The sequence below is a fragment of the Callospermophilus lateralis genome, chromosome 1 (genome assembly GCF_048772815.1).
Source record: "Callospermophilus lateralis isolate mCalLat2 chromosome 1, mCalLat2.hap1, whole genome shotgun sequence".
Taxonomy (NCBI): domain Eukaryota; kingdom Metazoa; phylum Chordata; class Mammalia; order Rodentia; family Sciuridae; genus Callospermophilus; species Callospermophilus lateralis.
In genome coordinates, this window is record NC_135305.1 from 165,180,141 (window position 1) to 165,195,677 (window position 15,537).

At 39.0% G+C, this 15,537-nt stretch overlaps 1 pseudogene; it reads right to left on the bottom strand.

The window, feature by feature from the left end:
• Positions 1-5,884: 5,884 nt before the first annotated feature.
• Positions 5,885-14,530, bottom strand: LOC143399406 (growth hormone-inducible transmembrane protein pseudogene; annotated as a pseudogene).
• Between the last annotated feature and the right edge of the window lie 1,007 nt (positions 14,531-15,537).

Genomic DNA, 15,537 nt, shown 5'->3' on the forward strand with positions numbered 1-15,537 from the left:
TACTCTGAATTAACAATGACTTTTCTTACCCCATTCTAGCAAGGTATTAAGAAAGCACAGGAGGCAGGGGAAGGCATTAGCGGTTTTCAACTTTCCCCAGTTTTTGAGCAGCTTAATGTCCAGGACCAAAGGGTTCGAGTTTATACTATAATTCCATTTAAGACTATTAAGGAATTGAAGAGTGCTTGTGAGACTTATGGTCTGAATTCACCTTTTGTACAAAATTTGTTTGATACCATATCCTCACAACCACTTCCACCAAGTGATTGGGTTTCATTAGCCATATCTTGTTTGAGTGGCGGAGACTTTTTACTTTGGCGGTCTTATTGGGCTGATTTTTGTACTAAACAAACAGAAAAGAATAGAAGACAAAATTTGCAGACCCCAGTAGAAATATTTTTAGGAATGGGTGAATTTGCTGATTTGAAAAGACAGTTAAATTATGAATTTGCAGTGTATGATCAGATAACTGACTGTGCTAAACGTGCCTGGAAACAAATAATTTCCAAGGACCAGTCCAATTTAGTTCTTACCAGAGTCAAACAAGGTGCCAGTGAGCTGTATTTGGATTTTGTAGCACGTTTATACCAGACAACAAATCAGTCTATTGGAGACCCAGGAGCTTCCGAGTTTATTTTTAAGCAATTGGCATTTGAAAATGAGAATAAATATTGTCAGGATGTTCTCAGACCCCATTGGAAAAAAGGAACAGTTTCTGAGTTTATCCACTTGTGTTCTGAGATTGATTCCATCCATTTGCAGACAGTAACGTTAGCCGTGGCCCTAAAGCAAACCCTACAACCACAGGAATTGATATGAAAACCCCGCGGAAGATGTTATCTCTGTGGCAGAGATGGTCATTTTATGCGAGAATGTCGAACTCGTAATTTTAAATTCAAGGCTCCATCTACTGTTGATAATAGTAATAATAATCCACATGGTGGATCAAGATGGCATGGATCAGCCCGCCTTCTTGACATCATTTCTGCCTGGCCAGAACACAAACTTCCGGTCGGCCTCCCCTGGGTGAACAATGAAGAAGTAGATGACGGTCGCCCAAATTGACTTCATCGCGCCGACCATGGGGGCTGCCATTTTTATTTTACAGGAGAGGAACATACAGCTTCCGTACAAACCCCTAATGATTTTCAAAAACTATTAGGAGATATTAATTGACCGAGGCCATCCTTAAAACTACTAATTCTGAATTAAGTCCTTTATTTCAGATATTACAAGGAAATCCTTCTCCAACCTCTCCATGTCAGCTGACCATAGAGGCTAGAGCAGCTTTAAAAAAGGTTGAAAATGCAATTAAAAATGCATGACTTACTAGAGTTGAACCTAAAGAAATAGTGTATTTATTAATATTCCCAACTGAGCATACCCCAACAGGAGCCATATGGAAAAGATTGGGAGTTATTGAGTGGATTTATTTAGCCTACTCCCCTCAAAAAACATTGATTCCTTTTCATGACTCTATTGCTCAGTTAGTAATTAAAGATAGAACAAGGATTTTACAATTAATTGGATCTGAGCCTGATATCATAATTATTTCATTTTCTGTTCAACAGAATAATTGGCTTTTTAAAACTTCTAGCTTACGGCAGATAGCTTTTGCTGATTTTCATGGCCAGATAGATAGTCATTACCCTCGTGATAAAATTATTCAATTTGCATCATTAACATCACTTATTTTTCCAAAGATTGTGTGTGCATGCCCTATAGATGAAGCTTTATCGGTGTTCACTGATGGTTCAAGCTCAGGAAAAGCAGGTTTTTATAGTCGTGTTCACACAGAGGTAATGCAAACTTCGTGTACTTCTGTCCAAAGAGCAGAACTTCAAGCTCTAATTTGTGCCTTAAATTACTTAACAAATGAGCCTATTAATATTTATTCTGACAGCTTATATACAGTTGGAGTTACCAAAAATATTAAAACTTCAGTTATTGGGTATACTTCATCACAAGAGTTATTTGAATTATTTCATAATTTACAAAAGGCAGTGCAAATGTGAAAATAACCATGTTTCATAGGACACATACGGGCTACACTAATTTTCCAGGACCTTTAGTTTCAGGTAATGACAAGATTGATAAATTAGTAGCTATTTGTCAACAGATGTCTTCTTCATATGACTCTGCACAAACTTCCCATTTCTTGCATCATCAAAATGCTTCTAGCTTACATAAAATATTTAATATTGCCAGAGAACAAGCTCGTCAAATTGTAAGTCAATGCCCTAAGTGTGTTATTCACACTCCATCTCCACCATCAGGGGTAAATCCCCATGGGTTAAAACCAAATCAAATATGGCACATGGGTGTAACTCATATTGCTCAATTTTGTAAGTAATGTTATGTAAATGTAATAGTTGATACATATTCCAGATTTATTTTTGCCACAGCACGTACAATATGTAATTTCTCATTGCCTAGCAGCCTTTGCTGTGTTAGGGTGCCCTATACAGATCAAAACAGATAATGCACCATCTTATGTAAGATCTTCTTTTCAACAATTTTGCCAAGAGTTTCAAATTAATCATAAAACAGGAATTCCTTATAACCCCCAAGGTCAAGCCATTGTGGAACGAGCTCATTTATCTATTAAGCTTCAGTTACAAAAATTAAAGGGGCAGAATAGGTTTATGACTCCCCAAAATAGTGACAATCATGATTTGTTCATTTTAATTTTTTTAAACTGTAACGTAGAAAGTCACAGTGCAGCTGAGAGACAAAGTAACAGGCCCTTTAGACAGAGTTTTGTGGAAATATTTACAGACTGGTAAATTGAAAGGCCCAGACCCAGTGATTATGTGGGGCAGAGGTCATGCTTGTATTTTTCCAGAAGGTGCGTTTCGTCCTATCTGGGTACCTGAATGAGCAATCAGATATGGAAGAGATAGAACCGAGATTCAAGCGACTGAAGATCAACCCGGAGAAGCCCTAATTCAAAAGGAATAGATATCAGAAAAAGGATGAAGAGAAACTAGATTGACCCAGCCAAAAAGCTGATTTCATGGGAAGATGTGAAGAAGCTAACAACACAGGCTTCCCAAATAATTTGACTCCTAAGGAAAAAACAGGTCCCCTGACAGTAATTGCCCTGCTGGGCTGTCAGGTAAAGGGGAACAAGACAGACATTTACTGGACATATTTCCCAGATCCACCCCTGGTACACCCAGCTGTGTGGACTGGAGAATCTATTCCAGTGTTTACTAATGACTCATTCATGATGGGAGGATTTACAGATACTCATATTACTCCCAATCATGTTATTAGATTTAATTATTCTGGCTAAAGTGCGCAATTACCTTTGTGTTGGTCCCACAATAAACATGCTGGCTGTCTGAAAGTATCATTTGAGGAAAAGACAGTGATTGGTAGACCTAGACTGACTAATTATTCTATTTATGGAGACTTAAAACCTTATACTATATCAGTAATTAAGATGGGACTTTCCCATAACAAACAAGTCATTTTTGCAAAACCTCCATGGATACCCCACTGTCCAAATAGTTCTACAATTGAGATTGGCACCTTTCCTAGATGGATGGATTGTGTAAATACTTTTCCTGTACAACATAAGGTGTCTAAAAATAGTGGGTATATTTTAGACTGGTCTCCAAAAATTGATAAGAGACAATTATGAAAAAAATTCTGCTATGACACCTGCAGGATTTGTTAGTAATATTTTGATTTACAGTGAGGGTGGTATTCAAAAAGGTGTTTGGCACTTAATTGCTGCCTCAGAATTCTTACATTTTACAGACAAGCCTTTACCAAAATTTGTTGTCAAGAACTGTAAGGAGGGATCTTGCTATATTTTATGAGCCTGTGTTCAATCTCCTTATGTTTTAATTATTGGAAATATAAAAGTTAAACGGATAGTTGACAGATACGTTGTCACATGTAACAAATGTAACCTAACCAATTGTATTACTAGGTATAATGGAGAAAAAGGAGTGCTGATACTTCATCAGCCCTCTTGTTTTATTACCTGCTAATATTTCAGAGCCATGGTATACTGATGCTGCTTTACAAGTCTTGCAGCAAATTCATGCCCAGCTAGCAAGACCTAAACCTGCTATTGGAATTATAATTGTTGGTGTTTTGGCATTAGTTTCTTTTATTGCCTCCAGTGTTTCTGCCTCTCTGACATTGTCTCAAAATATTCAACATGCAAAATTTCATAATAATTTAGCTCAAAATACTTCCAAGGCTCTGTGTAATCAAGTAAATATTGATGAAAGGATTGAGACTAAATTAAACACCTTAGAGGCAACTGTTATAAACATAGATAATGAACTTTCAGCTTTAAAGTTTAAAGAAATACTTAAATGCCACGCAAATTATAAATATGTGTGTGTTACAGCTTCCAAGTACAATGCTTCTCTCTGGGATTAGGAGAAGGTTAAAAAACATTTGTTAGGTATTTGGCAAAATAATAATAATAGCTTGGATCTTTTGGAACTTCATCACCATATCCAAGACATTCAAAATAATAGAGCTGATTTTTCGGATCCTTCTTCTTTGGATAACCAAGTATTGAAAGAGTTCAATGGATTTAACCCTGGAAATATTCTTAAACACTAGGCCTGGTACATTATTGGGTTGTTCTCTTTGCTGTTAATTCTCTTTTGTGTTGTAATTATAAGATATCAAGTCTTCGGAACAAGAATGCAGAAACTCGAAAGAGTTAACCACTGCCTGATTTTTAAGAAAAAAAGGGGGAATATGTGGGAAGCCATTCTTGCACGTGATTGGGCACCACCCTGATTGGGTGTGAGGTGTTCTGGCTAAACTGTGTCGGAACTAATCCCCACCCTTTCTAGGTTCGAGAGCCCATACGTTTGGGGGTGTGACTGACCATTGACCCTGAGACCAATCACTGACTGTGACCTTGGAATGCTGTCCCCCTCGACCTTCATTGGATGGAATTTTCCCCTGAATTTCTTGTTCCCCAATAAAAGGTCACTCTCTGGTGTGCCCTGCCTCTCTCTCTCTTGCTAGTCTGTGTAAAGCTCGCTGCCCCACCAGGTGGCCCGAGGCAGTAGCCAGAGGGGAGAGCCATCTGAGACCTGGTCAAAGAAAAATGTAAATTGAGTTTTTGTGTTTATTTTGATCTCACTAGTTAACTTCTGTGCTACGAACCTTTAGTATGAAGCTAGCATGCTGGTTGCATGGTGAAATGTCATGAGTAAATATTTTATCTTGAAACAAAAGATTCAAAAGTAAACTAACATAATTCTATCAGGAATTCTCCATATGATTGACATTCTGGACTGCCCTAACAATGAGAAGCCAATATTTACATCCACAATGTAAAGACAGCAATGAGAAGCAGAGCAAATTTTATCACCTCTGTTTCATAGACACATGGGAAAATAGCAACTGTTTCCAAATACCTAGATGACTCTTATTAGTTTCTCATGATCACATAGCTAAGGCATATTAAGTATTCAACAAAAGACTACAGATGACGTTTTACTTCTCTCTGGTCTCTATACCAAAACCCATATTTTTCAGCATTCTGCATCTCCCCAAATAAGCAGGCAAATATGAGTTTTCTAAATTTAACCCAATAAACTTAAAAGCTTAAATTCTTATATCAGAAAACTTAGATTTCATATTTTGTTATTGTATTTTTTTAAAAAATGGGAATTGGAAATGTATGTGCTTATTTGGAAGAGAACTATTGAGTTTATTTTTTAGAAAAAAAAGCAAACCTGAAGAATCACATTACTGGAACATCTTAAACATGTTGACAACGTATGTTCCTAACTTCTAAACTTCATGGAAAGCTGCTTGTCCAAAGTATGTGACAAATATCTGCTGTTAAACAAGTAAGACATCCGATTCAGTAGTGAAGCCAGAAGCTGTTACTTCACTTCTTTCTGTTGCCTCCAGATGCTAGCATAGTTGTAATTTGCATAAATATTTTTAGTGTATCTATGTAGATTCCCAATATTGAATTTTCAGGATCATATTTTTGAAATCCATATGATGGTACTACTTCTGCGAGCTTGATTACTTTTTGAGTATCATACAGAAAGAACATGCTGAAAAGAACTAACCCACCATACATGGCCACTGAGTATAGAGTGTCACCAGCCACAGTGGTAGGTGGAAGAAACAGAGATCCCAGTGAGGAAACAAAGACAAGACCCAGGCCTACTCCCAGGGGTGCTCCCATGTTCAGAAACTTTTCTCTGGGTGCACACATAGCCACAGTGGAGAGGCCTCCCACAGTGCCAGCTGTGTACCATGCAACTCTAATAAGAAGAGGCCCCCTTAATTTTGTCAGAGGAGCTACTACTGCATCCATCACACCAGAATGCAACAACCAAGCAAGATGCTTTGGACTTGGGCTTTGCTCTTATTGTATATAGAGTACACTAGCAATCTAGCTCCAGTCATGGTTGCAAAGGTCGTACCAGTTGTCATCCAAAAGCCTCTCATCATTAAGTTCATGAGAGCAGGTGTTCTAGACACTGCCAAAGCAAACAAAGTAGTTAAACCAATATTTCCTGCTAAGTACATATAGGTAGAATTAATTCTACCCTTCACATATTGGGGCCATGTCGCAGTCTGGCTGGGCACAATTCAGGAGCCACTTGTCAAAAGAAACTAACTTTATTTTTAGAATCACACACGCCAAACAAAACAGCTTCTCAGGAAAAAACCCTCAGAGTCCAACTGCCACCACCGGCTTCCCACAAGCCACTCTCCCAACCACCAGCCTCTCCACCTCCCACAATCCTCTTGCTCTTGAGGCCAATTGACTGGGTCACGTGGGTGGAGCCAAAAAAGTCCCCCAATGAGCAGCTCCGTGGCCTGAAAGGGCAGGGAAACAGCCCGATGAGCATCACCGCAGAGGAACCAATCCAGCTAGATGTTGCTGGGACCGCTGTGAGCCAATCATCAGCTGGTAGTCTGAAAGGGTGGGGAAACAGCTCAATGAGCATCTCCAATGAGCATCACCACAGAGGAGCCAATCAGCTAGATGTTGCTGGTGCCTCTGTGAGCCAATCATCAGCTGGCAGTCTGAAAGTTTGCTGGGGCCACTTTGGCTGTGGCTCTCAACATCTCCCCCTCTCTGTTTAAACAACAAGCATGTGGCTTAGGGACCGTGCCTGCCTTAGGTTGTCCAATAGCACATATGGTCCTTACCCGTTATCAGATGAGCTGACCTCAAGGCATCAGCCTCCCGTCTTAGGTTGGTACCATTGTAATTGGATCTTACCCGTCACTGACTACCAGTCCAGTATACAGCCACACCTGTGTAGAGGTCTTTGTACCAGCGGGGGGGGTGAGGTTCTTTGCCTCACCTCTGTTGCCCCCCAAATTTCAGCTGAACAATCATGACAAGCAGAAGGGAAGAAGATACACCAATCCAATTGACAGATCCTTTTGGAAAAATTGTACCACCGATGACACCATCAGCATAAATATCCCAACACTACCACAAGTTGCTGCACCAACAGATAGTTCACAATGCATACAAGTGAGTTCACAATGCATACAAGTGATACATAGTCCAGGCAAGTTCTGGAAGCAGTTCAGTGATGGCTATTGCAGAAGCTGTAGATTGGTTTTATGTTTGTATTCACCAGCACTGATAGGAATTCTGGCAATAATGGCTAAAGAAAAAATTATGTAACATTCCAGAAGGCACTAAAACAAAACAATTTTCTTAACAATTTACATTATCTTGAAGAGAAATATTAAATATAATGAAAAGGAAAGGTGAAAGTAAACAAACAGATCTGTTGACCTCTTTTTTTTTTGTTCACATATTAAAACAATCTTCAACAGTTGTTTACCTAATTTAAATTAAACCATTTAAATCACGTGAATAAAAAAAATTATTTGGATCCATTTTTTCATGAGTGCTCATCATATATGATATATGGACATACGTACATTCAAACATATAACACAAAACAAAAGTGTGACACATATTATAATAATAAAACACATAACATAATAGTAAAGGCCTTATAACTTTTTACACGTGAAATCTCCATTGCAATGTTTAAAAACCCTATAGTCAAAAAAATAGAACTGATCAGCAAAACATTACCTAGGTCTGTATGAGCTCAAAAAACAAAATAGAACATGATATGGGAAAGGGCAATAATAAAATAGATATTGAAAAAAGCATCCAGGTTCTGTCTCAGATGTAAGAATAGCCAAACTGGAGTTCTGGATATCAGCTGTTATGGATTTGAGTCAAATCATCTTCTTTTTGGTCTGTAAAAATCGCTTTAGTTAATCTGTCTGGAATCCAAATCAGCTGCTGTTCTCCCTGTGAAAACACATAAACAGACCCCCGACTCCAGGCAATCACTGGGTCAGGATCTTAGTTAATCTCTCTGGAATCCAAATCGGCTGCTGTTCTCCCTGTGGAAACACACAAACAGACCCCTGATTCCAGACAATTACTGGGCCAGGACCTTTCCATTGTCCTGTTAGAATATCCTTCCAAAGTACCTTGGGCTTATGTACATTTTTTTGGACACATATGCCTTTCTGCAGCACTAAGCCCTGATGAATCCAAATTTTAAAAGTTTAGAGTAAAAAGCATTATTTTAAGTTTATCTTTGGGGAATATATACCCCTTCCCAATTTCTTCTTTTTGCTTTAATAAGTACACTTTAATAGTTTGATGAGCTCTTTCAACTATGCCTTGTCCCTGTGGATTGTATGGGATTCCTGTTATATGAGTAATGCCAAATGATGAGCAAAATGGTTTAAAAGAGGTAGAAGTATAACCAGGGGCATTATCTGTTTTTACCTGTTTTGGAACACCCACAGTGGCAAAATTTTGTAAGCAATGAGCTATAGCATCTTTAGTTTTTTCTCCGACATGAAGGGAGCCCATCAAATATCCAGAAGAAGTATCAACTGTAATATGCAAATATTTCAATTTTCCAAATTCTGGCAAGTGTGTGACGTCCATCTGCCAAATATGTTTAGGTATCAATCCTCTAGGATTGATTCCAAGATTAACTTGTGGTAAAAAGGTCACACAATTTTGACATTATTTTATTATTTGTCTAGCTTGTTCCTTAGTTATTTTAAAATGCTTTTGTAAAGTAGTAGCATTGACATGGAACCTATTATGAAAATTTATAGCTTCTTCTAGTGTAGAGAAAATATGTATGTCATGTGTAGTATTATCTGCTAAATCATTGCCCAAACTAAGGGCTCCAGGCAATCCTGTATGTGCCCTGATATGTCCTATAAAGAATGGATCTTTTCTGTCCCAGATTAGACTTCAAATAGTGGAAAGCAAAGAGAAAACAGTAGAGGAATGGGAAATCCTACCAGCATCTTCAAGGGATACTATAGCATTAACTATATACTGACTAGCGGAAAATAAATTAAATACAGAATCTTTAAACATCACAAAAGCCTGTAATACTGCCTTAAGCTCTACCTTTTGAGCTGATTGTTTGGGTACTAAAAATGTAAAAGTTTGGTCAGGTGTAACTATTGCTGCTGTACCATTATTTGATCCATCAGTGAATACATTTGGAGCATTCCCGATAGGTGTTTTTCTTCTCATTTTTGGAAAAATTACAGGATGCGATGACCAAAAGGACAATAAAGGATTAGATGGTAAGTGGTTATCAAATGAAACATTAGATTTGCACATGATTATTGCCCAAGTATTTAACTCATTAGCTAACTCATCAATTTGATTCATAGTATATGGAGTAATAATTTTATTGGGAGAAATTCCAAACACTCCCTTTGCCGCTTTTATTCCTTTGAGTATTAATTGTCCTACAGCCTCAGGATACCTAGTAAGAATAGTGTTAGGAGAATAAGATAAATGTATCCATAATAATGGACCTTATTGCCAAAATACTCCTGTAGGAATACTTTTTGTTGGTAGTACAATAAATAATATAGGGAAACTTATATCAATTCTATCCAAATGCATATTTTCCATATATGTTTCAATGATTTTTAATGCTTTTATTGCTTCAGGTGTTATCATGTGTGGTGAATTTGGATCTGATGGACCTTTTAGGATATCACATAAAGGTCCCAACTCTCCTGTTGTTATGCCTAGATAAGGCCTTATCCAATTTATGTCTCTTAATAACTTTTGAAATTCATTTAGTGATTTTAGTTGAACTACTTGCATTTGAATTTTTGGTGGACGGACCATGGTTGAGGATAATAGAACTCCTAAATAATTAATTGGAAAATTTAAATGTACTTTATCTATTGCTATCTCTAGATTATAATTTTTTAATAAGTTTGTAAGTGTGGCATAACATTCTAGCAATGTGTGTTTATCTTTGTGTGCTAATAATACATTATCCATAGAGTGAAATATTTGTAGTTCAGGATTTTGATTTCTAAGTGGCTGGATTACTTTGTTAACATAAATTTGACACATAATTGGGCTGTTAGCCATCCCTTGAGGGAGTACTTTCCATTCATATCTCTGATCAGGACCTTCATGATTCAGTGCAGGGATAGTAAATGCAAAACGTGGACTATCCTCAGGATGAATTAGAATTGAAAAAAAAAACAATCGTTAATATCTATAACTAAAACATACCAAGTTTTTGGCAAAGCATACAATTAAGGAATCCCCAATTGAGCAGGTCCCATAATAACCATCTCATTATTAATGGCTCTTAAATCTTGCAATAATCTCCATTTACCAGATTTCTTTTAGATGATAAAAATGGGAGTATTATGGGGAGATACAGAAGGTTGTATATGTCCTTCTGCTAATTTTTGTTTGACAAGATCATGGGCTGCTTTTATCTTTTCTTTAGTCAGGGGCCACTGAGGTACCCATACTGGTCTTTCTGATTTCCAAGTAATTTTTATTGTCTCAGTGGCCCTTTCTGAAAATCCAACCCATGTCTGTCTGTTCCTTGATCTATTTGTATTGGTGCTGCTATACCTTGTTCTTGTTTTTCTAATCTTTTTCCTTTCCTAAAACCTTGTCTAGTCATAATAGTGGGTGCATTTTGGTTGGTGTTTTTTGTTAATGTCAAACCTAATTGATCTAGGACATCTCGTCCCCATAAATTTATAGGAAGATGATCCAATAAATATGGCTGTATAGTTTCTTCACATCCTTCAGGATCCTTCCAATCTAATACCATTGAACTTCTATGGGGATTAGTCGCCACTCCTAGGTCTCAAAGTGTTTGAGTGGCTTGTTGTAATGGCCAATGTTTTGGCCATTCTTGACAAGAGATGATGCTAAGGTCTGCACCTGTATACAGTAGCCCATTAAATTCATGTCCTTGAATATTTAGTTTTAGCATGGGGTGAGAATCTAAATTTAAAGACAGCATAGCCCAATCTACACCTGTGGAGCCTAATCCCCTGGAACCTCTTTCTATAGCACGACTGGAAAATTTATCATGTAGGCTTGGTATTATTAGTTACTGTGCTTTTCTATCTCCTGGTGAAATTACTGATATACCCTTTGGAGAACTGGGTATAATTTTTATTTCACCTTCATAATCAGGATCAATTACCCCAGGACTTATCATAAGTCCTTTTAGAGTAGAAGAACTGCGTCCCAATAATAAGCCTACTGTTCCTTTGGGAAGAGGTCCTTTCACCTCTGTGGGAATGATTTGAACTCCCATCTCTGGAGTTAGTACTGATCTGGTGGAGGCGCAGATGTCCAACCCTGTGCTCCCTCTGGTTTGTCTGATGAGGAATCTGATGGACAATGTGTCCTGGGCACTACCCTGATGGGGTTGCTGGGTTCCTCCAGTGCTCCGTATATTTGTGGTTTTGGGCCCCAGAGCATTGGGCCCCCCTGTCCATTTTTTGGCAATGGAGCCCAATGCCTTTCTCCACGATATCGTGGATAAACACTTGGTCCTTGTTTATTTTTTGATAATGGAGTACCCTCTATGGTGGTTTGAGAACGGCATTCATTAGCCCAATGTCTCCCTCTACGGCATCGTGGGCAAATACCCGGTATTCTACTCCTTTGATACCTAGTTTTGTTAAACTCTCCTCCTATGGGGCAATTCCTTTTAAAATGTCCTGTTTGTTCACCATTGTAGTATGTTCTTGGCTTGGCATCTAAAGCCTGTTTTACTGCAGCTGCCACAATTTTCCCTTGTCCATTAATGTCTCTGGCATCTAAAGCCTGCTTTAGTGCAACTGCCATGACTTGCTCTTGTTAATTAATGTCTCTACGTAATTTAATATATGAGTTTAAATCTTCATGTTTCCATGGTCTAATGATATCTCTGCACCAACAATTCCCTTGGTCATAAGCCAGTTGTTTTATTAATGGCATTGCTTGTTCTGTATTCCCAAAAACTCTGGTAGATGTTTGAGTAAGCCTATCTACAAATTCAGTGTAAGATTCATTAGTTCCTTGTATTATCTTAGATAATTGACCTTGTAAATCTCCATGTCCTTGTAAAGTCTTCCATGCCTTAACTGCATCTACAGCAATTTGTAAATATACACCAGGATCATGTGCAATTTGTTGCTGCTGATCCTCATAAGGTCCCTTTCCTAACAACATATCTAGATTTTTGCGAGGATAACCAGCTGCTGCATTTCGCCTAGCCGTCTCCTTGCAACATTCCTCATTGGCAACCTTCCATAACAGGTATTGTCCTCCATTTAGCATAGCTTTATGCATATTAGCCCAATCTGCTGGCATCATGTTCAAGTTGGTAATGGATTCGACCAAGCTTACAGTGAAGGGTGCTTGAGGACCATAGGTTGTTACAGCCTCTTTTAGCTGCTTCACTGTTTTGAAATTTAAAGCATGATAAATTCGCTGCCCTCCTACCTCAAGTACAGGGCATGTTAATACTTGAGATCCTGTCTCAGAATTCCAACTATCAACTGCGGGGGTTGGGAGTCTCTCAACATATGGAGGTGGTGCTGTTGATTGGACACTTATGCCCTCTGGTGATAGAAAGTGTTAGTAGCAGTCTCCTGTAGAGGTGGTGCTGTTGGTTGGACACTTACACCCTCTGATGATAGAAAGTTGTTAATAGCAGTCTCCTGTTGTAACTTTTCCCCTGATGGCTTTTTCTGCTCTAAACTTCCTTCCTCTACCATTGTCTGAACTGAAGGCTTTGGACTAAGCAAACAAGATACGAACGTCCACAATGGCAATATGCCAACTGGCAGAGTCCCTGGGCTTTTCTTTTCTATTCTTTTTAAATCTTCACCATGATGGTTCCATTGTCATATATTTAACAACTCCTCCTTAAAAAGCCATGGGCTACATTTTTGTATTGTATCAACGTATGCCCTGACTGCTCTTGGTTTTACTGGGATGCCTCCTTTCTCTAACAATTTACTTAACAATCTTTCGGTTTGTTTTTTTACTAATTTCTGATCCCGTATTTTTACTATAATAGAACCCAACAAGATAACACCAAAGAAATCCGAGACAGAATGAAATAACAATTGAACCACACAAAATCATTATAACCTTTCTATCCTCCTGACATGTGTATCCGTCCTTTCTCCCTATCTGTTCCTCAGACGTAAATAGTTTTTCCTCAGATGTGAGTGGTTTTTCTTCCGTCTCACTCATCTCCAGGGACAGGCAACTTAAAACAAAAATGAAGCAAAACAAAAGAGGAATCTTAAAATGGCTACCCATCCTCTCGCCCTGCCCTCAGGGGCGAGCGGTTTACTTACCCTCAGTCACTCCCCGTGCGAGCCACCAAATGCCGCAGTCTGGCTGGGCACAATTCAGGAGCCACTTGTCAAAAGAAACTAACTTTATTTTTAGAACCGCACACGCCAAACAAAACAGCTCCTCAGGAAAAAAACCCTCAGAGCCCAACTGCCACCACCGGCTTCCCACAAGCCACTCTCCCAACCATCAGCCTCTCCACCTCCCACAATCCTCCTGCTCTTGAGGCCGATTGGCTGGGTTGCGTGGGTGGAGCCAAAAAAGTCCCCCAATGAGCAGCTCCGTGGCCTGAAAGGGCAGGGAAACAGCCCAATGAACATCACTGCAGAGGAGCCAATCAGCTAGATGTTGCTGGGGCCTCTGTGAGCCAATCATCAGCTGGCAGTCTGAAAGTTTGCTGGGGCCACTTTGGCTGTGGCTCTCAACATCTCCCCCTCTCTGTTTAAATAACAAGCATGTGGCTTAAGGACAATGCCTGCTTTAGGTTGTCCAATAGCAGGGCCAAATTACAGCCTTTTTACAGCTCCAATCTCCTTAGACATTCCCAAGTCATAGTAGCACAGTGCCCCAAGACCAACAGCAGCTCCTCCAGCTAACAAACTACATTTCAATCTGATTAATTTTAAATATTTTTTCCGTCGATGGTTCCATTGCAGCATCTTTGAGTTCTTGGCCAGTTTTTCCATGGCAGATCCCACTTCTTTTCCTGGTGGCATATTCCCTGCTGGGTGTTAAGAGCCATTGATTTTTCGTGATGAAATTCTTCATAAAAGGGGAGGCCTTGGTGAAAGCTGGATGGAAAACCCTGGAAGGTAGTGTCCAGAGACACACAAAACTTGCAGCCAACCGGGTGACACACCAGGTTTACCGAGCAGATCTAACCACTAAGTTCCCAGTCACCTCCACCATGCTGTTTGCCTTCCGGGTCTGAAAAATGTGCATTCCCCACTTCCCCGCCCTCCTCCTGCTCCCTACTGCCTGTGCTTGTGTGGTCTCCGAGGCTCACTCACAATTTTTCATATCTCTGGTTGTATACAAAGTATATTCACAGCAATTTGTGTCTTCATACATGTACTTTGTATAATAATGTCCATCATATTTAATCATCATTTCTAACCCCATGCCCATTCCCCTCCCCTCCCACCCCTCGCCCTATTGAAACTAGTCTATACCTCCCATGCAAGATCTTTATATTTTACATGTTATTTTTAGAATATCTAAAAACTAGGAGGAACCCAAATATTCAAGAGGAGCAATATGTCTGGGTCAATCATGGTACAACTGTTCTAAAAGCTCTTATGCAGACTTAAGAATGATGGTTTAAAAATATGGATGATTTAATTCAGATAATGTTCACATGTAAAAAAAATAGTTAATTGCATGTGTGATGAGATTACTAGTGTACTATCTGATGCTGCATTTCTTGAGCAAAATGTTTCAACCCATATAAAACTATAATGGTTCTAGTGAACTTCTGAGGCAGTGTGTAGAAACATAAAAAAGATATGACCCAAATATAGTCCATGACCTCACTCAGAGCCCCAGAGGTACCTGGGACACCTACCTCTGGCCTGTATGCCCTACACAGCTGTTAAATATGATGGAATTTATTATCCAAAGGACATTATGAAGACACAAATTGGTGTGAATATACTTTGTACACAACCAGAGATATGAAAAATTGTGAGTGAGCCTCGGAGACCACACACAGCTACCTCTGGCCTGTAAGCCCTACTCAGCTGTCCCTGGGAATTCAGGCTAGAAAGCTCTACCAGGTGTGCCTAGCTTGTCTTACTTCATGGGAGGTTTCACATCAAGAAAAAATGGAAATCGATTTTGCAGAATGCATGTGATTTTGAGGA